Genomic DNA, 24,018 nt, shown 5'->3' on the forward strand with positions numbered 1-24,018 from the left:
GCTGTGATGCACCCAACAAATGAAAGATGTGGAGCTATTGGGATATGTCCAGGGGAAGTCATAAGATGCTGGAGCACATCTTCTATAAAGACAGAGTTTGTAAAAGAAAGCTGGGCTTGTTCAGCCTTGAAAAGAGAAGGTTTTGTGGTGAACTAATTGTTGTCTTCCAGTGCCTGAAGGGATCCTACATGAAAGATGGAGACAGAGGGTGTGTACTGACAGGAACAAGGGGAATGGCTTCAAACTGAGAGAGAGTAGATTTAGGTTAGACATGAGGAAGAAATTCTTTACTGTGAGGCTGGTGAGTTGCCCAGAGAAGTTGTGGATGTCCCATTCCTGGCAGTGCTCAAGGTCAGCTTGAAGGGGGTTCTCTGGACTGGTAGAAGGTATTGAAACTGGATGATCTTTAAGATCCCTTTCAATCCCGGAACATTACAGGGGGTCTAGTCACATTGGAAAAAGTTATGCTTATACAGAAGTCTTGGATGGTTAAAGACTTCACACTTTGAGGGAGGGTGACATTTTCCATGTACTTGATGGAATTCTCCAACACAGATGCTTCAGCCCTCTCACAGAGCTTCACTTCTAATTGAAACAATCTTTTCCTGGTACTGGTACGGACAAACACTTAATAACATGCTTTTGTTGATTTCTTGTATACATCTACTGTTCTAGTTCAATTTGGATTTATAATCCATTCCCTATCTTCTGGGAAGATGTTTTTGCATTTTTGAAAAGCTCTCCTTTTAAGCACATAACAGCAGGGATACATTTGCTGAGAAAGCCATGCAAAACACCTATGACAGGCAAATAATGAACATTCAGCTTCAAAAGAAGCAAAGGTTGGTATTTAGAAGATGAAAAATACTGAACATAAATAATACATAGTGGTATGAGAGAAGAAGAGAAGAAAAATGATGACTAGATATCTTCTTCTCTAGAATGGGCTGTTAGAATTTACTCCAAATCAAACCATATTTACTAAGAACTGGGAAATGAGATCCAACCTTTGGCCTACTTCTCCATGAGTTTCAAGAAGTGCAGCAAGAATTAGGAGACAGTAAGTTCTGAAGGTCTAAGTTCCCTATAAAATACACCTAATAAAACTCATTTTGCAGGAGTAGAAGATTGGAAATATTCAATATTCATGCCTCAAATTAGCCTTCCTTCTTTGCAACTGAATGATGCAAGCCTATAAAGGGGGTGCGCTTTTCATTTTTAAACTATGTAAAACAAATTTTTTCTAATTTGGTGGAGGAGAGTAAAGATCAGCCATTATTCACTTTAGCAAATATTTTTTGGACATCGTTAGACTAATTTTCAAAGGTTTGCCTTCTAGTAAAAAAATAGACAGGGTCTGTATATGTAAAAAATCCCTAATTATATTTCTTAAAATTATTTCATTTTAATTTAAAAACCTGAAAGTTAAAAGTGGAAATAACCCAAGGGATAATAGTAGTTATCAGAATACAATCCACATAGATCTTTTTTAAAAGAACATTAAAATCACTATATTATTTTTTAAATCCCAATAGATCTTTCTTACAGTAAATGCAATTAAAATAAATCCCTTGATGTAGTGTCTGCTTCTTAATACCCACTGCTTCCTAGTATATCTTAACTGAGCACACACCACGTATGAGGGAATGAACAGTCAATTTGCCCTAAGGAACAGTGGTGATATCTAACAAAAATTGATGCAAAAGAGATCTTGTTGCCATTCACAGTTGTCAGACTCAAAGTAAAGGAAAAAATGTCAGAAACCTAAGGAGTCTCATATCCTGAATTCACTGTTGGGAAACAAACACTTTGCAGCTTTGGTTATTTTAATGAACACATCACTTTAAACTATGCCTTTCCCATCTGTTCTGCTTTCTAATTACATATGCAAAAAGAAGCTCATTCACAACTGCATCCTAATGGAATCTTAAACAAAACTTGGATGAGATTTAAATATTCTGTGTGCATCATCTGTATTCAAAGCATCAAGCAGCTTTTTCTCCATGAGGTGTTTTCTTGTTTTTAGGCAGAAAGTTGAGGCAAGGCAATGGATTGCTGTACCCTGGTACACAAATCCCTTGCATACAAATAACCACAGTGGCACACAAAAGATGAGGTAGAGAGATCTCCCTTTCCTCACATCACCTTTGCAAGTACCACGACACAAATCTCTCATGGTATGTTTATGCATTGCAGCACTGGGGTTTTCCTTACAACTCAGGTCATATCCTCAGCAGGAACTAGCAAGTGTATAGCTAATGGAGAACAGATATTACCTCTGCAGTGTTTGTGCTGAGCATCAAGCCCTGATTAGTGGATTCTTATCCAAGATTTTAATGATGATCAGATCACAAATAGCAAAGTTTTACTGACTATGATTAAATAGCATTTACATAACTTTAAAACACAGATACGAGCTCATTATGACACTTTCTTACAGTTGCTGTGATCCTTCCTTCGTAGAGATGCCACAGAAAAAGGAATTAATGTATTCCAGTACCTGATTCATACCATTTCAATAACAATGAGATTTCTAAACACTTTATTCACCTAAGTCCCCTCCTGCTCCCAATAGTTGAGCCCACAAATTGATGGAAGAGAAAACTGAATTACTGAAAGTTCTATCATGGTGTTCTAGCTTATGTTGATTAATATTTTCCCCTCAAATGATTGCACATGAAAAATGATTAAATTATGTAATTCTAGCTAACATATCTTCCTCTGTGACAAGTCTTTAGCCATAAAAGTTAAAAGCTGAACTCACTTACTGAGTCTTACTGAGTGGGTCACAGAGACTTGCTGTGTGAGATGCTGTAGGGAACATAGTTTCTGCCATTGTGCTCCAGTATATACCAGTCTTCTACTGATGTGCAAACAATACTAGTGAAATGCTCACTGTGAACAAGCAGAAACCACATGACTATTTCATTCTACTCACTATCTCTTTTCCATCAATGTTTTTTAACTGCAAATCTGGTCTGTGTCTCTGACAAAAAAATCTCCCTTGAAATGCCCTGCTCATGCAACTCTTTCAGGCCCTTAAAGAGTCCCAGCAAATAGAAAAAAAAAAATTACCTGGCTCATGACGTTAAATACAGTAGTTCTGAAGTCCAGCTCCCTTAATGACTGCCAACAGTCAATCTTTGCTGGCTGCTACTGATTGCAACACCCATGAGGGCTCAGCTCCTGGACTGCTGCAGAGTCTGAAATCTGCACACTTTTCCCTCTGTTATTCTTTTTACATTTCTACCAACTTGGTGCTCATACTGCTGTGGTTGTGGTTTTAGTTTGCTTCATTTTTTATAAGGTTCTTTGGAGATTGGCAAGAAAAAAAATCCATTCAGGAATATATTCAGGTTGAAGGCTTCCCTAGTGTTTCTTATCCAGGCTAAACCTGTTTTTCCTCTATACACTTTTCCATCTGCTCGAAATTTCAAACTTGAATTCCCATTTCACAGGAATTTATGAGAAGCTGGTCTCAACCTAAATGGTGGTGATTTCTCAAAGATCAAAATGGTTAATAAAGCAGGGTGAAATATTCTTTTCTGCTTGAGTGGTAAAATGACTATGCATTTTGATAATTTTCCACAAAAAAATATGAGTGAAACTAATGAATTTTCATAAAGAGGAACAAAATTATTGAAAGTGAAAAAAAAATAAATCACCCATTGGAACTGAAATTTTCTGAATAGCCAGAAATAGTTTTGTGAGTCTTTTCTGTATGCAAATTGCCTAGAAAATTAGCAGTTAGAGGGAGATACACTATCCTCTTATTTGTGTCAAGGTGGTATTGACCCAATCCTGAGAAAAGGACAGGACTCTTCCCTATCTGCCTCATTGATTAGACACTGTTTCCAAGTGATTCTGCAAATCATACCTTGCCCAAGATATCACAGGAGCTCTGACAGCACCAGTGCTTAATGACTATAAACTACCACTACTGCTCAATCTGTCCTACTACACATACTTAATTCTTCTTTCTTTCAAGAAGCAGGAGCACAAAATTGTGAAATATTGAGAGATGACTTTTGAAATCTAATATACTGCTAATTCAAGGCATGTGTGGCATTTTCTGTTTTAGCAAAGTTAAAAGATAATTATTTTTTTTATTAATGCATCTACTGCAAGCAGTACCCAGATCCTTATCCTTTCTGTCCATTAAGAAAATATATTCTATTATTAAAAATTACTCTGTACTGCATCCATTTTGGTGATGAAAGCTCTTATTATGCCTTTTATTTTGCTGACAGCAAAACATTTATTGATATCATATGCAGAGTTGCAGCAACATCATAGAAACAATTTTCTTCTTTATTTTAATTTACAAAATAATATGCTCATTTCAAGATAGAACTATATTACAGTAGAATTCAACTTTTTAGGGCAGCAATTTGCCTGAAGTCTGTGGTAAACTACTAATAAACAATGAGGATTCCCTAATGAGTTTATATTCCTTGGAGCCAAAACATAGCACTGTATACAAAAATCATTATAATCATATGAGACCATATGAGGGGGTGAAAAAAAAGCCAGCATAAAAAGTTATAATACTAATAAAAGTATCAGTGCTTTATCAGTGGCATCAAATTTTAATTTACCCTCATGAGATTAGCTAATCTGATACCTTTTAGACACTAATCAGGATAAGAAATTCTGCTAGGATTTTTATTCAGCATAAATTAATGAGAACTCAAAGTTCATTCAGCAGAGCATTTCAAAAATTACACAATAATAAATTAAAAGACCCAAATGCATACTTCAACCCTTCTTTAAAAAATTTCAACCCACAGAAGGGATGAGAATATGGAAATGTTAGCTTTACAGTAAGGTTGTTCAACGTACATGGTCTGGGGGAGGATCCAAAAGGGATTTAGCTTCAGGTGTCCTGAATCATCCCCACTTCTCCCTCTGCCTCTGTTAGCACTCTAACACTCTTAGGATGACATGGCTCCCTAGGCAGAAATTAATCTCTCAGCAGCTTCCACACTCTTTGAGCTCTTCAGGCTACAGATTGAACTGCTTGTTCTGAATGCATTTTTTTCAACACTGTCAGTCAAGACTCAACACTGAAGAGAAGAAAAAGTAACTTTTGCATTGACTAACTGAATATACCACTCCACCAACAAAAGGGGGGAAAAAAATCCCACCACCTCAAACAGCTAGACTGCAGATTGGATCTAAGTAATTTCTGTTGGTACAGAGCAGGAGTTGGCAGATAGAGAAACAGCCACAGCTACAAAAAGAGTATTCAAGACAGAAATCATCTAACTTGGCAGAAGTAATGCCCAGACAAGACCTAACTGAGGATAAAAATAGCTTTACTTTGTAAACAAGCCTCTGTAACACATCATTTGCCTCGCACAGACAACTGAGAAAATAAACAGTATTCTGAAACTTCATGAGGAATGCTGTATTGCTAAAGCTAGTAATTTCTCCCACTTCACCATAAATGCACAACCAGGGCTCCATCCCCATAGAACTTGCTACTCTGACCTTACAGAAGTTACATCAATCTCTTCTTGAATAAATCTCATGGTTTTTCCTGCATGCTGAAGCAAACAAATCTTACTCATAGTCTTTAAGGAAATTTCCATCTGCTGAGCCTGGACAAGGAAACAGTACTGCAGCCCAAGATAAATTGTCCAGGAACACCCATGCGACTGTATGACAGCTTTTCCATGCTCTTCTTATTCACTTTTATATTGCAGAAAGCCACTCATCATAAATAGTGTTCCTCTGCATTCAGTTTCTGTTTTCAGCAGGATATGATTCCTACTGAAGACAGAGGGATTTTCCTTAAGGCAGAAGCACAGAAAATAAGTATGCAGCAAGAGCTTCTAAAGCACAAAAGTAGCTAAATCACTACTTCTGTAAAAATGGAATCCTATGATTATTGTGCTACAAAAATGTTTTAAACAGGCCACATAGCTTAAGAAGATAAAATGAGAAAAAAATAATTCTATCTATTATGGTTAGAATATAGATTTAAATACAGGTTTTTGAACAGAATGAAAGAGAAAAAATATGTGCTACTAATTGTTGGTTTAAAAGAATCTTATCCCTTAATTTAGCTTCTGATTTGCAAATACTACTTAAGCATCAAAAAACCAGAGTCACAAGATCTAGCCAATGCTTATGAAGTCACAACAACTATTTTTCTCTTTTATTTTTTATTACTAATTTTTTTCTTATTAGTAGAAGCAAAGTATCATTTAGAGAACAAAAGTTTTATTTGCCATAGATTTTACAAAGCAAATTTGTCACAAATGCTACTCCAGTGAAAACATTTATATCTGTAACATATATTAATTTGATCTATCAAGATGTATAACACATCATGAAGTTATTCATTGCATGCTACAGAAAACTGGGTTGGCTGCATCCCTCTGTGCCCTTCCATCAGATATCAGAGATTAAAGTTTTGCATGAGTATTAAGGCATTCAATTTGGAGATTTTTTTAATTTGTTCAAAGAATACAGCACCCACTTTCTTATCCTAATTTTGTGGATTGTGATACATTCCTGCCAAAATGTCACCCCTCACCACCTTCTCCTTGGACCCTGACACACAATGTCTCAATGACAGCTCCACTTTCCCAGTCTGTGTGTATTTGTGATCATCACTTGAGAGACATGTCTTCACTCTGTTTTTCTCCTCCTGATGTCTCTTGTTTTTAAAGCTTTTGTTTTCCAACCCCAGACACCATTTTCCCATTCAGCTGGGGGCTGTAATTTTCATGTGCTGCTCTAAATCCAGACTGAAAAGGCAGGGAGCTGGATCACTCATCCTGAGAGGAGAGACTGAATGACCAGGCCTTGTTCAGCCTTGAAAACAAATAAGATAAGGAAATATGGTATGATCTGACAATCTTACACAGGCTAAAATATTTCACATCATTAATATAATAAAAGAAGGAGCCTGCTTCCTAAAAGCTTTCTTATTCTCCTTAAATAAGAACCTCTAATCTACAGGGGGTTGAACCTTTCCTGAAATTCTGTTGCTAAATTTGCCAAGCTAGGTAATATTTCTGCTCTAGAAAACAACTCAGTAATAAATTATCATGATTTTGCACACTTGCTTATTTATTTTGCCTTTGAAAAAAAGTTCTTTGTATTGCATAATCAGCTCTAGCTGCTATTACCTACATCAGGATAATACAATATTTTTTCATTTGAAATTGACCTCTACTTATTCATGGTATCACTTTATATTATATTTCTTTAAAATTCTTGATATTGGGAAATCTTACTGACATAGAAGTGGACTTCTCCAATTTTCATATTTTCCTGCCTGGTGGTTATGGTCAACAATCTCCACCTTTTTTTTTTTTCTGAATAGGTTTTTTTGAAAAGTAATAGGATTGCCCCACAAAACCCCCAAAAATACACAAAAACCCCCATGAGCCCCCAAAGACTGAGAAACATATTGTGAAATTCTTAAATTCATTCTGGAAGAAAAAGTAGAAATGGGCACAAAATGAGTAGAAAATTAGAAAATCAGCTTTCAAATTCTTGCCTTGTAAAGGAAGTTATGGATTAATGCTGTGGATTTGAAGAAGAAAAAGTCCAATATATTAAAAGCAAAGTTTATCACAAAACATTTACCAATAATTTCACAATGAAGTTGGTGAAATGGGAACTAGAAAATATGTCATCTCCCTTTGGCTGTCACTTGCTTGCATCAGTACAAAAAGACTAGAGTCACAAAAATAAGAGCTGTTTCAGCTTGTCCTATAACAGATGCAACACCGTTTTTCTATCTTTATTAATATTCTGCTACAAGGTCTAAAATTCTGAATACTGTGTCTGCAGCTCATTGTATTGAGTGGTGTCAGTATCTTCAGAATGACCTTAGAGGAGACACAAGTGCATCTTGTGGAACCAGATAATGAGATCAGCAACATGCAAGATAAAATGCTGAGTTTACAAACTTGCTCAAATATCTGAAGGTTAAGATAACTGTGATTTAATAGTCTTCGTCAAAGATCCAGAAGAAAAAAAAGAAAATCAGACTTGATTCTTAATCACAAAGCATGTGAAGTATTCTGGACACAACATTCCTCCGGTTATAAGGTTTCTACTCATCTTTACTTACAGATTTGAAGTTCTCAGCTACATCTCTCCTGGCATAATGCATGTTTGGATCACAGCCAACATTTAAATATTCCTTGCTCTTATTATAAAATTCCTTGAATCCACAATAACTGAAATAGTTTAGATGCCACCAGTTTTCCCCTGCTTTGTACAACTTTGCCTGACAAATTCATTTTAAGGCCAGCATTGCCACACACCATGGAAAATGATCTAAACCAGTAGCTTGTGTCATGTCAACATCCCTGGAGCTGCACTCATCTGCTGAAGGATTACATGCAAGTCAGAACATATTGTATTGCACTCTATCATGCCAGATCTGCAGTGACAAGTTTCTTCAACACTAAAGCTGAGTTTCTGAAGTGACAAACCTCAGGAATCAACCAACTGCAAAATCTCCACGTACATTCCAAAATTCCAAAAACACAGTAATTTTTACTACATATTTTTTTAGTCAGGCTGGGGATCACTGCACACTGCCACAAATTTAACAATGCATTTGCCACAGCCATCAGCTTTATAATGTTACAAACTTTTAAAACTTTTCTTGGTGATCTCTCTCTTTATGATGTAATGTCAGTTTTTATTAGCCTTGAATAACTGTTGATGGAATTTGAGGTTATGGAAATGGCTGTGACACAGAAGGTACCAGTATTGCAATAGATTAAAGATGTCCTTTTTGGTGAAGTTAAATTGCCAAATAACATCAAATGCAAACAGGCTGCTAAAATCTTCTTACTTCTGAAAGAATCCCTTCCATAGAAACAAGTTTTGAGAGAAAGCTGCAGTCCCTGGGCTCCTCATCCAGAAAAGGGAATTTGTGTTTTATATCTACAAAGTAAAAATATCTTTATACACCTTCCAGGTCCCCACCCATAACCAAAACTTATTTTGCTATTAAACTGAATTTCTGGGCACTTCCAGGGATTTTAATTGACTGTGCCATATCACCAACAGAGACCAAAAAATTTTATTAAAAAGTCCTTCTTTTTATAGGGGGGATAATTGTTATAAAAGGTTAGCTTCATCATTTGGAGTTTACATCTTATTTGGCATGAGCTCTCTTCTTTCAAAAGGATTCTTAGATAAATTATTGAACTTCATTTTATAATTTTATCTATCTATCTGGCAAAGGAAAGTTTGATGCTCAGATGCTCAACTCTATATTGTAGAAGTACATTATATACTTTCCAGCAAACATAGTTAGAAAGAACAATACAATCCCTCTGGGAATAAAAAGAGATCAAATGCAGACATGGTACATTAGCTTAATAAAATTGAGGAAAGACATTTACAAACTCTCTAGCCAGAGGGTCCCTTTAGGAACAAACACAAATGATCCTGTTTTTTCCATAATCTTCCTTCACTAGCACTATCCACAGTGCAACATATCCTTTCAATTTGAATCAGACAGTGCTACACATTAAGTGTGTCCTAATTTGTTGAGAGCAGTTTTCTGAATTGGCTCTGTAGCCACTGCATGTCAATGTAGCCTTGTTTGAACAGATTTGAATGCATGCTATTCCTACCTTATGCTTTCCATGTAAATTCTAAAGAAAAATGACTGACACTCTCTCCATTAAGAGCACAAAAGGGATTTATGTTCTAGACTTGCCTGGGAAATTATGAAATTTAGGGGCTAAGTTTTCTAATATACATTTACAAATCTATCTTTTCTCATCTTTCTAATTTCATATAATTGTCTACAGTTTAGCTCATTCCTATGGAATTTGCCAAAACACAATTTTTTGATCTTTAAAATCTTTAGTTTTCCTTTCTGTGGAAAAGAAAATGGAATCATATTATATTTTAAATATCCTTTGTCAGAAAGTTGCATATACTCATTATTTAAAACTCTATAAATACTTACTAATATTACTTCTATTGATCAAGATCAAAACTAAACCTAGACATAATTTTTTTAATTAAGTCTTTTATAAACTCCACATTCAATGCATTCAAAAATATTTTGTTTGGCTGGTGCTGTTAGTTTAAAATCATCTGCAAAAGCAGCCTATATAATATTTCCAGTATTAATGTTATATTTAAAATCATGGCATCAGTATCTTTCAGGATACTATTATGGTTTTTGCAGATGTCTGTATCATAAGATGGAATTAACAGCATTTGTCTGATACACAAGGAGAAAGCAGAGTACTTCATAGTACCTCCTCTGCTGGGCAAAGGCTTTCTGCAAAATACTAACAATGAGCTTCTGGTGAAAAAAATATGCTTATATTTAATTGAAAATTTTGGAAATAAACCAACCAAATTTTAATTGTTATAGATAATAAACTACATAATTAAATTTCTTTCTGCAATACATTCTAGCACCTTAAGAGGAAGCTGAAATCTCACGATGCTTTTTATTACTCTGATCAGCAGCAACCTGCTCCTTAGCTGTAATATTTACACCTCTTTAAAGTTCTTAGGGCAAATTTTCATGATAAAAGCCATGATTTCAGCCTTCAATTTACTTGCTTGTAATGTGATATATGGTAAATCTCTGAAATAATTGTAAGCACTTTTATAGCTAAGCTTTCAGCTGTGTTTCATGAGGCATGTTAGACTATGGAGATAATCTATTTCTGTTGTTACCCACCAGCTAAAAAATGTGTCAACCTTCTAAGCAAGTAAAAGGAAAGCTTGCCATTGACAAAGGCCTTAAAATGAGAAAACCTCTTTTCAGGGAATAGACGATGACGAGAAAAGAGAACAGTTCTTTTCAGGTGACTAGAAATGATATGGTTTAATGATTCTGATAACACCCAATACTCTTGTCAAATCAAATAATTATTTTGTGTTGTTTCCTTATCTCTGCAAAAGTTGGAATTTGTTTGCACTTTTTACTTCATAATCCCAACTTTTATTTATCAGTAAACTCTGGACCTATGCCAATAGGTTAAATCAATTTTTTTTTGAGATTGCTCCTGTCTTTTTTCTTATTTGCCATCAACTTCCCCTGTTCTTTTAAACTTCTTTGCCTTTGTAGATGAGTCTGAGAGGCTGAAAGTGTTGCAATCATCCATAAAATTGGATAAGCCTTTAGATTTCCCCAGCAAACCCTGTCATTGTGACTCCAGACTCATGGAGGGACTAGCTGTAAGGGAACAAGATAAGAGCACAGAAATTGCCATATCACACCTAGTGAGCTGGTAAACTAGCAGCTTTTTCTCAAAGGGTGCCCATTACCACCTGGAGCAAGGTGCTCCAGCCTCTGCTCCAGCTGCAGAGAAAACATTCCTTGTGAAGGTCTCAATACAATTCTTTAATTTAAGTCTAGTGGAAACCTGAGAACTGAAATGGTTGAAAATACTTTTGCCAATTACTACCCAGTTTCTGGTATCTCTGCTTTGATTCCCAGGTGTGAAACTCCTTTCTAGATAACTTTGGCTCACCGAACAGCCTTTGCTGGGCAACGTGTTGGTTGCTGCCTTGGCTGAATTACACATCATTTGCTGTTTCAAGACAAGGAAAAGGCTAAAGCATCATCACCACTGTGCTTATTATCATAATATGCAGAATTCGGTTTTGCCTAGAAACTAGAAGTTCATTAAAGCAACTTTTAGAGGTTGCTCATAATAAGATAGATTTGTAAATGTATAGTAGAAAACTTAGCTCCTAAATGTCATAATTTTTCAGGCAAGTCTAGAAAAGAAATCCCTTTGTGTTCTTAACATTAATGGAGAGAGTGTCAGTCATTTTTCTTTAAAATTTACATGGAAAATATAAGGTAGGAATAACATGCATTCATATATGTTAATTATCTCATAATTAACAGATTTCCTGGTCTCTCAAAACCTGATATTTTTTAAACTTATCATTCAACTTTTTCTTCTTAGCTGAGCACCATTTCAGCCTAATTTAGAAACTAGTTAATCACAATTATAAAAGAGAGAACATCTCCCCATCCGTGGAAAAAAAAAAATTTCCACCTGGAAACTAATATGTATAAGAAGCAATCACCTCAATGTATTCAAAATGTGTTATAGAGAATGTTGCTATATGAGCCAAATATTCCAGCACTTGCTTTTGTTGGGGATTTTATTCTCTACCATAGGAAACAGACAAGTTCTTGATACTGAAGAAAGCAAAGCAGTCCAAGTCTCATCTCCCACTGTATATATTAAACTTTTTGGCTTGTTTATTAAAAGAAACATCCAGTTTCTAGTATATTCTACATTCAGCAGAATATCAGCAGAAGTCATCTCAATACAGTGCTATGCAGCACCCACGGTTTCCTTCTCAGCAGAAGCACACTGCCCTGGTTCACTAAGTAATAATCTTGTTTACTTATCATTTTACATTAGCCAATGTCACCTGATTATTCCTTCAAAACTGAGTCATCGTCATATCAACAAGTCTGTACTACCAAAAACAAGGAAGACAAGGATTCCTATAAGATAACTTATTCCTGATCTATAAATATTATGTAATTATGATCAAGTACCTATTTTAAATACCAGAGGACCCTTTGATCCTTATAAAAATCAAATAATTTCTGGCAACTTTCTCAACTAAAGCAAAATTATCACACTGGGAACTGAGTTTCTAAAAAGCCCAGCAGGAATACTAAATTTGATGGTAGTCAATACTGAAAAGACATATAAAAGACAACTTTTCAAAAAGCAGATTTCAAGCAAGCTAGCTTTTAATTCTTTTTCCCCATAGCTTATCACATTATACAGCACCACAATTCACAGCAGAGATGATTTATCTAACATTGAGTGATTTGGAAAATTGACCATTCAAACAAATTTTGTGATAAAGAATATAAGTCTGTCCTAAAAGAAATAAAAATCTGTCCAAGAAGCAGTGAGAAGTTTAAGGCTCTAAAAAGAAATTAGTGCATTGTTGATATTCATTTTCTTAGTTGGCTGACAAACTCCCAAAGATGTTCAACATAGAACAATAGTTTCTTATGTAAACTATATATCAGAGCCAAAAAAATTGATAATTTCAGAAGAAAAAAAACCAGTGCAGATAGCAGGAGGAAAGGGATAAATTGCAACTAATATTTTTTTCCAAGCATTGCTTGGTCCTTAGCTGAACTCCAGAACCCTCTGGGCTTGGCCATCCAGTCATTTCTTAACCCAGCACTGAGTGCTCCTACCCAAGCTGTGGGCTGCAGATTTTCCAGGAGTTTGCCATGGGAGACAGTGTCAAAAGCCTTGCTGAAGTCCAGGTATATAACATCCACAGCTCTCTTCACACCCACCAGCAGGTCATAAATGGAGATCAAGTTGGGCAGGCAGGACCTGCCCATCCTAAATCCATGCTGTCTGGATCAGGTCATCCTGTAGATCCTGCATTCAAGATGATTTCTTCCATAACTTTGCCAGGCATCAAGGTCAGGCTGACAGGCCTGCAGCTTCCTAGATCTTCCTTATGGATGGTGTCCTGTTGGCTAGTCCAGCCATCCATCTCCCCAGTGAGCCAGGACTCATGATAAATGATGGAGAGTGGCTTAGTGAGCTCTTGTGGCAGCTCCCTCATGATGATGGATCCCATCTGGTCCCATTGACTTGCAAGTCTGTAAGTGGATCAGCAGGTTACCAACTACTTCCTCCTGGATTACAGGGGGATTATTCTGTTCTCTATCTCCATTCACCAGTTCAGAAGTTGTGAGAATGAGGATGGCATCTCTTATTATTGAAAACTGTGGCAAAAAAGCTGTTAAGTACCTCAGCCTTTTCTTCATCTCTGCTACATATTTTCCCCCTGTTCCAACAGAACAGAACTTTTCTTTGCCCCTCCTTTTGGTATCAATGGATTTATATAAACATTTTCTATTATTCTTCATAGAAGTGGCCAGGTTAAGTTCTAACTGATCTTTCACCTCTCTAATTTTTTTTTTACATGACTTAACAACATCCTAAACACTTCTTGAGTTGCCTGCCCCTTTTTCGAAAGGTGATACACCCTCTTTATTTCCCTGAGCTTTTGCAAAAGCTCCCTACCCATCCAGGCCAGTTGTCTTTCCCTGTCAACTTGTCTTTCAGTCCATAGAAATAGCTTGCTCCTGCACCTTCAAGACTTTTTTCTTGAAGTATATCCATCCTTCCTGCTCACCTTTGTTTTTAAGATCTGTTTCCCAAAGTACTCTCCAAATAAATCTCTTGAATAAGCCAACGTCTGCCCTTTGGAAGTCCAGTGTAGAAGTTTTGTTGATGTCCCTTCTTGCTTCACCAAATATTGTGAAGTTTACTTTTTCATGGTCACTGTACCCCAGATGGCCTCTGACCACCACATCTCCCACCAGCCTTCTCTGTTCATAAACAGCAGGTCTAGTGGAGTTTTCTCAAATCTCAGCTACAGTGATGACCTAATAAAGAAAAATTATTCTCTCTCACTCAAAGCCAGTATTTTCTCTTGTTCAGAAATCTCTGAGGGAGATCTATACAACACCTCTGAACTGTCAATCATCCCTTCCCTTTCCACTTCACTGTAGTTGATATACTTCTTCAAATGAGGCCTATTTTTATCAATGTTGAGTCTTACACACAAAAAGTGTTAAAAATTAATTTCATCTAAGTGAGAGAAAACAAAGAGAAACCACCAGCACACCTATGACATGAAACTAGATGTTAAGTCAGACCCTTCCAGATCCAGAGATACTTTTTTGACTTATATAGAAACTTGCATACAGAAAAACTAGTATTAATGTTCTGTCTCTAACTGTGTAGCTCTGATTTTCTTGTGAATAATCTCATTGTGAAAGCTGAAACATGAATAATAGCTGCACTCTCCTATCCTGCAACAAATAGCCTCATTTTATCACATTATTTCTTTTCTCCCTTTCAGCATGTAACTGTAGTGGGAGGTTATAATGGTAGCCAAATAGCTCCCATTTCTACCAGCATTTATGCTTGTTTATGACTTATTTGGGAAAGGCAATACTCTGGCTCAAATGCTCAAAGCAGCAATCTATCAGTTGTACTACACCCATCTGTGTGAGGAAAACCTGTGCTTTGTGTGCAGGAGAGGGTGAAACACTCATAGCATCTGGCAGGAGGCACTGACCTTGGGAAAAGCTGACAGTGCATCTTCTGTACACTCACCACACATCTTTGCCTTAATTCCAGAACTCTGTACTTACACAGCTCTGTATATAAGTCTGAAGTAGCTGTAAATAAAGCCAAGCCTAGGATATCTATACTCCCAGTCTTTGCTGCTTTTAAGTATACCAGACCTGTCAAAAGAGGTTGGCCAGGTTTTCCTATATTGAGTTGTTGGGGGTTTTTTTTGGGGTTTTTTTTTGTTTTTTTTAAGAATTCTGCATGTTCCCACTGTTTTGTGCAAATAAAGACCCAGTATCTGAGGAATGTGAAGCTTTCCAACTTGCTTGTTTGGTGTGCCAACTGTAGTGTAGACAAGTTCCTTGTGAGGCACTGGTTTCAAGGGGCATTTAGTTGAACTCTAACATGTCATTGCTGTGCATTTTTCAGCCAAGTCTTCATTTATATTAAGTCAACAATTTAATTGTAGCATGCCAGTTTTTTAAATAGAATCATAGAATAGTTTTAATTGGAAGGGACCTTAAAGATCATATAGAGTTTCCAAGCTTCCTGTCATGTGCAGGGACACCTTTTGCTGCTTAGTGCTCCATCCAGCCTGGCCTTACACATTTCTAGGGATGGAGCATTTGCAATTTCTCTAGGCAACCTGTTCCACTCCCTCACCACCTTCACAGTAAATAATCTTTTCTTAGTATGCAATAACTTTCTTTCTATATACTTTCTTTCAGTTAGCAACATTTCCTCTTTGTTCTGTCCTTGCATGCTCTTGTAAAAGGCCCCTCTCTGCATTTCTTGTAGGCTCCCTTCAGGTACTAGAAGGTTGCTATAAAGTCTCCCCAAAACCTCTTTTCCAGGTTTAATTTCCAACTTGGCTTAAACCATGGCAGTATTCTGAGCAGAGCAGGAGAGCTAATCAGGTCTGCGTTTTCAAGATGAAGCCAGTAAGAATATCAAAAGAGATGTCTTAACTATTTACTTAATGTCCCAATGCTGTTCGAGAAACTATCAAATTAAACTCTCAAAGTAGTTGAAAGTGCAGAATTTGACTACTCTAGGGAAAAGCAGCCAGAACTGCACTGGTGCCCTAAAGATATGGGAAAAGTATATCTGTGATATATGGATCCAGTCTGGCTCTCTGTGGGATTGTCTCCTTTCTGCCACCAGCACAGCTACCTTCCTGCCAAACTCAGCTGCCTGTTGGCATGAGAAACAATTAATCAACTAAGCTGAATTTTGTATGAAGAAAGCTCAGCTGCTCAGGGTGTCCCCATCACTGAGGTGCCTTGGGTTTTAGCTTTTATATTTTTCAGATTCCCTGCTGCTTGGTATATAATTCTGAATTTTCACCTTAGGTGTTACCTACCCTTCCCAGGGTAGGCAGACAAAACAATCCCTTTCTAGCTAGAGAATAAAGAACAACCGGTACCCAAAACGTGTAAACAATGGCGAGGGAAAGGGGGCAACCCAGGAGGTTGTTACTTCATAGCCTGGGGCTGTGCTTGGATCATTGACCCCAATATGTGGAGGAATCAAAACTTAGAAAAGTGTAAAACTCATGACCAAGATCCATCTTGGATTTGACTTGGGTGAAGCCCCAGCTGGGCTCCTGCAATTCTTAAGGTGTAAGCTTTCAATAAATACCTATTAATTAATTTTTCTCTGTCTAGCCTCTATTCCAGGTCAGCCTTTCCAGGCATCACCTTTTGCCTGAGAAAGCTGCCCATTTACCTCATGTCTCTAGCTAAGCTCAGAACTGCTTCCTCCTCAAATGATTGGTGTAAGAAAAAAAAATTTATAAAGTTGAAGGATCTCACTGGTTTTTTTTTTCCCTCCTCTCCATCTATACATGTATGAAATAAGCCAATTAGGTATTCTGAAAACTTTAATTAACAAATTACTTCTGAGCTGGAAAAAAATGGTCATGCTTTCTGTATTCATCAAGCTATGGTAAATTAACATAAGCTAACAATGCTTTTTAATGCAATTACTTGAGCTTCACTCTCTACAGGCTTTGTTTCTTGGATTGTTTTTTGAATTAAAAGGGCGACATCTTTCCTTTCTAAACTTATTTTTTCAGTGCTGTCCTGGATACACTCTAGCACTTTCCTTTCCTTTTCATGAAGAAAGAAAACATCATCATAATGTTTCTTTTTCCTTCACCTTCACAAAATTAACTATCCTCTTGCAATGAATGTTTGTTTTTTTCAGAGGAATAAGCTACTGCAAATATTTTGTCTTTTTAAGCACTCCTTCTACAAGTAATAGGTATTTATGAAAAATATTTCATTAGGCCAGATCATTAAAGCACAGAAAACAAATTCTGAGGCTAACCAAGTGGCAATCACATTTGCCTTCTAAAGAGGGGGATATAAGTGTTTACGGATCTGAGGCGGGCTGTGGGTTACATTACAAACCAAAATGGGGTGCATAACTATTGATTTTGAAGGTGAAGAATTAAAAATCCTGATTATTTGGTAGGATGTGAGGCAGATAAAGACAAAAAATTTTCACACCTTTTTTTTTTTATGCAAAAAAGGAGCTGAACCCATGTTCTTTATGAATTTTAAAACAAAAACAAATCTAGAGACTGAAGTTAGTGCTACACAAAAAAAATTATTATGAGTAATATCAAAAGGACATTACTAATAAAATGTAAAGGTTTTCATTTACTCTCACAGGTAACAGAGGTCCTAAAGGAACCATATCTTGAAATGAATAAAAAAATTAAAAAACAAAAAAAAGTCCTCAAAGAACACAGATAACTCCCCCAACACAAAACATCAGTTGCTGGCATTCTCTCTAAAGCATTCCAGAAATACTGTTTATACTGTGGGCAACACAAATAATGCTGTGTCACACACAAATATGTTTTTTTGGGGTCTATTAATAAGTGAACCAATAGAGGCTTATCTTTTTCAACCATAAGTAAGTTTCCACATTTTAAAATAGATTTAAGTGGATAAATAAATTTTTAATAAATAAGGGCTATCCATTTGTCCTGACTTCTGAAAACCTAGTTTGATCTACACTGTTCATGAGATGGTTTCAGCAAACATACTGAAGTGGACTGTAAAACTTGTGTTTATCTAAAGCACATATTTACAGAAAGAGAACTGCATTCTATTTACTTTTTAAAAGGCAACCGTATTTTAGTGATTTAGCTCAGCAAGAGCTCTCTTACAGACATACAAAAGCTAAGTGGATGATACTACTCTCATGATTTTAACAGTTCTTTTATGCTACTCTGTACACTACTGTCAGGATCTTGTTTACTTACAAAAGACAATATATACTGTAACCCGGATAGTGAACTCCGTAACCTTTTTCCTAAGAGGGTTTTAATCAAAATACAAGTTGTGTTGTACAAGTTATTCTTAGTCAGCTCAAAGATGTCCTTGTCAACACAACGAGACTGAAGTATTTAAGGTGATGAACCACAGTGTGCGTGCTAACTCCATACAGTTCACTTGGACAAATGTTAGTTCAGAGCAACCTCCTTACTTTAAGATGCATACCCAAACTAAATTCCTGGCTATTCCTGTGAAGGTACAAGCCCAGACTGCTCATACAACCCAGGCTGATGATAACTACCCTTTCCACAGTCACTTTGCTGAAAGGAAAACTACACAAAATCATTCCTATATTCCATTATACGATAGTAATAGGCAAATGGAGAAGTAGTGATATTTATTATATTATTGGAGATTTTAAAAGTAAAAGTAAAAAGGTTCTAGGCTAGGTGTCCCTAGAATCCTTCAAAGGCAAGGACCTAACAAACATCTTCACATTTTTTAGTAGAATTATTGCCATATATCTGATTGACTTACTGGAAATGTCTGGGAAATAAAAGAATCATATCCCATTATAGATAAATTCATGCATCTTCCACACAGAAGGCAGAATTTAAAATTCCACTGAGAAGAAAAACCCTGTGACAATTACACCTATGCCAACACTTAAAATTTTTGATGCTTCTTTTATAGTCACATTAATAACTCTGATAACAGGCCAAGGTCAGCACACTGATTAAAAGGTAACGTGAAAGCCTAGATACAAGTTACACCATGGTGTTAGTAAGTCTGATTTTTGAACATCAGCTGCTCTACAGAAACTTCCTTTCATATTATGATATCAATTTCATTGGTACCATCAGATTCCCTGCTAATACTGGACTTAAAAGAGAACCCCTGGGTGCCAAGTTTCCTCTTTTTATTCCATTGTGCAAACGATAATTTCCACATCTCCAAAAATTCATTATGACCTTCATATTTTCACTGTCTACTGGGATTACTTCTGAAGTTCTGAGACTCTACTCAGTTTCAAGCAGCTTCCAATTATATTATATAACATTACATTATGTTGAAATAATGTAGAATTTCTTCCCTAAATTAAAATGGTATGAGATGGATGACAGGCAGCATTAATTCTCATACCAGTGAGAAGTATAGGGTCTAATAGCTTGGGGACCATGAAAAGGAGATTGATAATGCATTATGTCAAACGTGTGCTGAGAATCCTTCTCATGATGTGATGCAGTCCATTGATCCTGTTGATGGCAGGTCATAAGATGTTAGACCTTATCACCTTGACATCACATATGAGAAAGTTACTGAGGATAGATTCTAAAAAGCTGCAGAATGAACTTATTGAAAGCTCTCCTTTTCTCTGATGCCACTTTAGCTACTAAGGTGGCAGCAATACAGACTTCTGTGGGAAAAGAGGTATCACAAAAATGGAAGGAACTGTAATTTTTTAGATACTCTACTGACTGGATTTCAGTTAAAATTTGATCTTTCAATGACTCAATGACTTATATTTATGTGCTAATTGTGTTGACTCCAGTATCAGTCATTTTAGAAAGGAAAATTATTTGTTTTCAAAGATAATGCATCATCATATTCTCCAATATATATATATTAAATGTCATCATTTAATATACTTTGAATTGTATCGTTTACACAGGAGGAGAATCTTAGCTAATAATTGACAGAAAGCTGAAAAATATTTTACTTAAGAAGCCCATCCAAAGCAAAAGGTTTTAGGATTTTATAGCATGGAAAGATTTCACAATTTTTGCGTATACATAGATAAAAGTGATAATGACAGACACAAAAAATGAAAATCCATTAACATTTCTCTTCTTTATGTGGTGCTTTTTTCCCTCACATAAGTTACAGACATTTCAAAAATAATCTGTACCTTTGTTATGCTAGCACCAAACAGGACAAAAAATAACTTTAAAATTAAAATGAAAAATACGCTGAACACTATGATATGGCAAAGTATTAAGACACAGTTGTTTAAAATTAAATATTACCTTACTACCAAAAGGATAGAAACTGACTACATCCAGCTTTGTCTGAACAGTTGCTAATTCAGTACTGTTTAAATTTCTAAGTACAAGTCTTTGCTTATAAGCCTTTAACATAACAGAGGAGTCACCACACCACCTTTGCCAACCTACATTCACTGCCAAATTCAATGCATCCTTCCCTCTCCACAGAAGTTTTGTCACAGCTGAATGTCAAAGGATCCTCCCCCCCTTTTCTTTGCTGGCCTGATGGGGATAGCAGCACTTAAACAACAAATTTGTCTACATTTTCTGGAGTCTTCTTGTTCCCTACTTCTTTCTATGATAATAAAATCAAAGATTTTTGGTTGCTTTTATCAGCTGCTATGATTAAAAGTGCCCAAGAAGACACAAGAAGGAGAGTACACATGAGAGAGGCTTTTGGGGTCCATGAATGGCAGAGCTGGTATAAAATGCAGACTTGCATTGTATGCCCAAATTTTTGGCTCTTTGTGATAAAGGAAGTAGAGACTCACAGTTGTAATGATCATATGAATCAAAGATTCTTACTCACTGATATGGAAATTGTGGAAATATAGAAATTTTAATATTATTGGTATGAATTTGCAAGACACTGACAGATCTGTAGGTAACCACTAAATATTTTTTCTACAATCAGCAATTTTTCCTACAATGAAAATTCTCACACCAGAGAAAAGTGAAATTTTTAACCTTTTTCACCCTGCATCAATAACCCTCCAGGCCACTTCTCTTAGTTTAAGCAGAAATAAGGTTGCAAACAGGAACAAGGGGCAATGCAGAAGGACAACCAAGTAAATTGATTTGGGGAGGTTAACATTTCTAATCAAATTTCTATCCATCAAATATTCACTTCCTTTGAAATAAGTATTAATACTAACTCATAAGTTGTTGAATGCTTACAGGGGTCTATGTAGACAGATGTGGAAAATGAAAAATATTTTCACAAACTGACACAGAAACCCACTCTACATATTCATCTACATATACCAGATCACTGCCATTCCACAGAAATTTAATTCTATTTACTTAAATCACTAGTTATAGTGTAAAGGAAGTGTTATCAAACATGAGAGTAAATTAATGGATGTTTCTCCTTTCAAAGCCTCTTAAAAATGCTGAAAATATTAAATTCTTTTGGGTGTGCATCCTTCCAATTACAACATTTATAGCAGGAAACTGAACAACTGTAGTGACAACTTCAACCTTCTAAATAATATGATGTGGCTTTCCAGTGAAACAGTGTCTTAGTCAATGGAATAAAATATACTATCTATTCAAATAAAGTGTTTTGCCAGTCTAGAGTGAAGTGCCATGAAAACAGGAAAGGAAAATAATTGGGTTGGAGAGTAGAATTTTCAAATGTGCAATTCTTTAATTTAAAGGGTCTGGGGCTAGAGGAGGGGGAGTTTTTCCATTTAATGACTTGAGCACAGTGTGGTTTAAATAGCACATTTGATTTGGGAATCTATTAGCTGATAAGGACTCCTTGGAGAGAAAAAAAAAATGGATTCACTTATTACTGGTTTGATTAGCAATATCAGTAATTCCATGAAGTTGTAAAATAGCTCAGTATTAAAACTGTGGTATTTTCCATCACTTACAGAAACAGCAGCATAAACACAGAGAGACAAGTTCCTGTGTTAAACACACTCCTGAGTTCTGCAGTACTTTTACTGCCACTAGGATTAGGAAAATTATATTTATCCACGTACATAGAACCTCAGTTTTGAAAGGTATTTGTGCTGTGCTGCATAGGTACTAAGAGATGAAAAACAACAATCTAGCAAAGTTGCTATTTAAACAAAGAGATGAAACTGCTATTTAACAAAGGGGTGCAACTAAATTCCCAATGAGGAAATAAAGCCAGTGTTTGATTAATGACAACACTGATCCATATTGATAAAGAAATATCATTAAAAGAAACTACACTGTAGAGATTATAAGGATAAGAAAGGGAAGGGTGGATATAATTAAAAGAGAAAAATTAAATTCCAAATGTAAATCTGCCTTTCATTTAGAACAGAATTAATAGTCTTATAAACTAAAAGGAGAAATACTCGTCTTAAAGAAACCAAGCTGATGCTAGATTGTATTTTATTAAAGTGGTTCTGGTGATCTTTTTAAACGCAGAACAGGGAATAAAACAGAAATGGACATAACTCTAGTCATACAACAGAATTCAACCTAAACAATGAGCAGTGTTTTAGGGCTGAAGCACCACTCCTTTCATCTAATGAACATTTCAAGACACAGCTGAAGGGACCTGTGTACCAAAGCACACATTCCAACACACTGCAACAAAAACTCTGGGAACTACAAGGGGCATGTAACAAAGTACATGGAGCACTGAAATAAAAGTCTGCAACCAGCACAGAACATCTATTTTCATTCAGAAGCAACAAGCCACGTTATCTGCTAGTCTGCAGCCCCAAACCCAAAGGAATTGCCAATGCTCCTGTCTGGCCACAGGCTTTGCATCAGATCTGCAGGCCTGTAGCACTAGTGCTCATCAGTTATATTTTCTCTAAGCTAGTCTTTGGCTTCTTTTAAGCTCACTTAGTTGCAATAGCAATTCTTTAACAACCAGTAACATAACCTAATCTGTTTTACATTTAAATTAGCCCTGTGATTGCATGGGCTAGGGTCTACCAGTATAAGAATTTTATTATATTTCTGTACCTATCATGCCTATTCCACAGAGAATAAACTGTCTCTGTATTAAAATGTAGGGTAAAGGACCACAATCTTGGGGTGATAGCAGAGGTATTAAATGTACAGGCACAGGTTGACATCAGAGGAAGGTGGACTTTACGTAACTCACTATTTCAATTACTAGTCACTAAAAGAAAGCAACTCCAGGGCCTGGCTGAAGTTGATTTTAGAGAAAAAAGAAAAAATAATAAAAAAATAAAGAAAGAAGTAAAGAGATCAAAGAACAATAATTCTACTCATGTAAAGCACAAATATACAGAGAAGTTGCAGACCATTAAACCAAGATCAGTGCCAGGGCTCTGAGGGCACCAACAGGCCATAATTGCATCATGCAGTGGAAACCCACTCACCCAGCCAGTGAGCCTGGGGGTCCCATTTCAGCTTCCAGGTACTACCTGAGCGACACCATAGGAGTATCCATGCCTTGACTCACCCCATATTCTCCCCAATTTGCAGATTATCCTTCCTGGCTTCACATGAGACCAGCTCACCTTCTACAAACTGTAACTTCTTCCTATGTATCCATAAGAAGGAGCTAGGCTTAGCATGGAGATAAGCACGAGGTTCAAAAGAGGCTCCTTGCCTTTCTTTATTTCATGGTGGTCCCAGGGCAAAAGAGAAAGAGGACCTCAGGTCTTGGCTTTTTCTAGGAAAGGGTCAGGGAGGGGATAGTTTGGCTCTCTGCCAATAGGATAGGGGCAGTAGGGAATAGGTAAGACCTTCCTTGTACCTCTGGTATTGGATTACAATATTCACCCCTTCCTCCATGCTGACCTCCAGAGAGCTGGCACTGCTACCAGCACTACTCACCCTGTTTGTGGACAGGGGATGGTGCCCCATTATCATTAAACCAGGTAGGCCATC

The 24,018-nt window shown here is 36.4% G+C and overlaps 1 protein-coding gene across 1 annotated transcript in view; it reads right to left on the minus strand.

The window, feature by feature from the left end:
• CNTNAP2 (contactin associated protein 2) overlaps nt 1–24,018 on the minus strand; it is a 1,078,336-nt gene that overhangs the window by 738,942 nt on the left and 315,376 nt on the right. The gene's annotated exons all lie outside the window — the stretch shown is intronic.

The sequence above is a fragment of the Erithacus rubecula genome (genome assembly GCF_903797595.1).
Source record: "Erithacus rubecula genome assembly, chromosome: 3".
In the NCBI taxonomy this organism is placed as follows: domain Eukaryota; kingdom Metazoa; phylum Chordata; class Aves; order Passeriformes; family Muscicapidae; genus Erithacus; species Erithacus rubecula.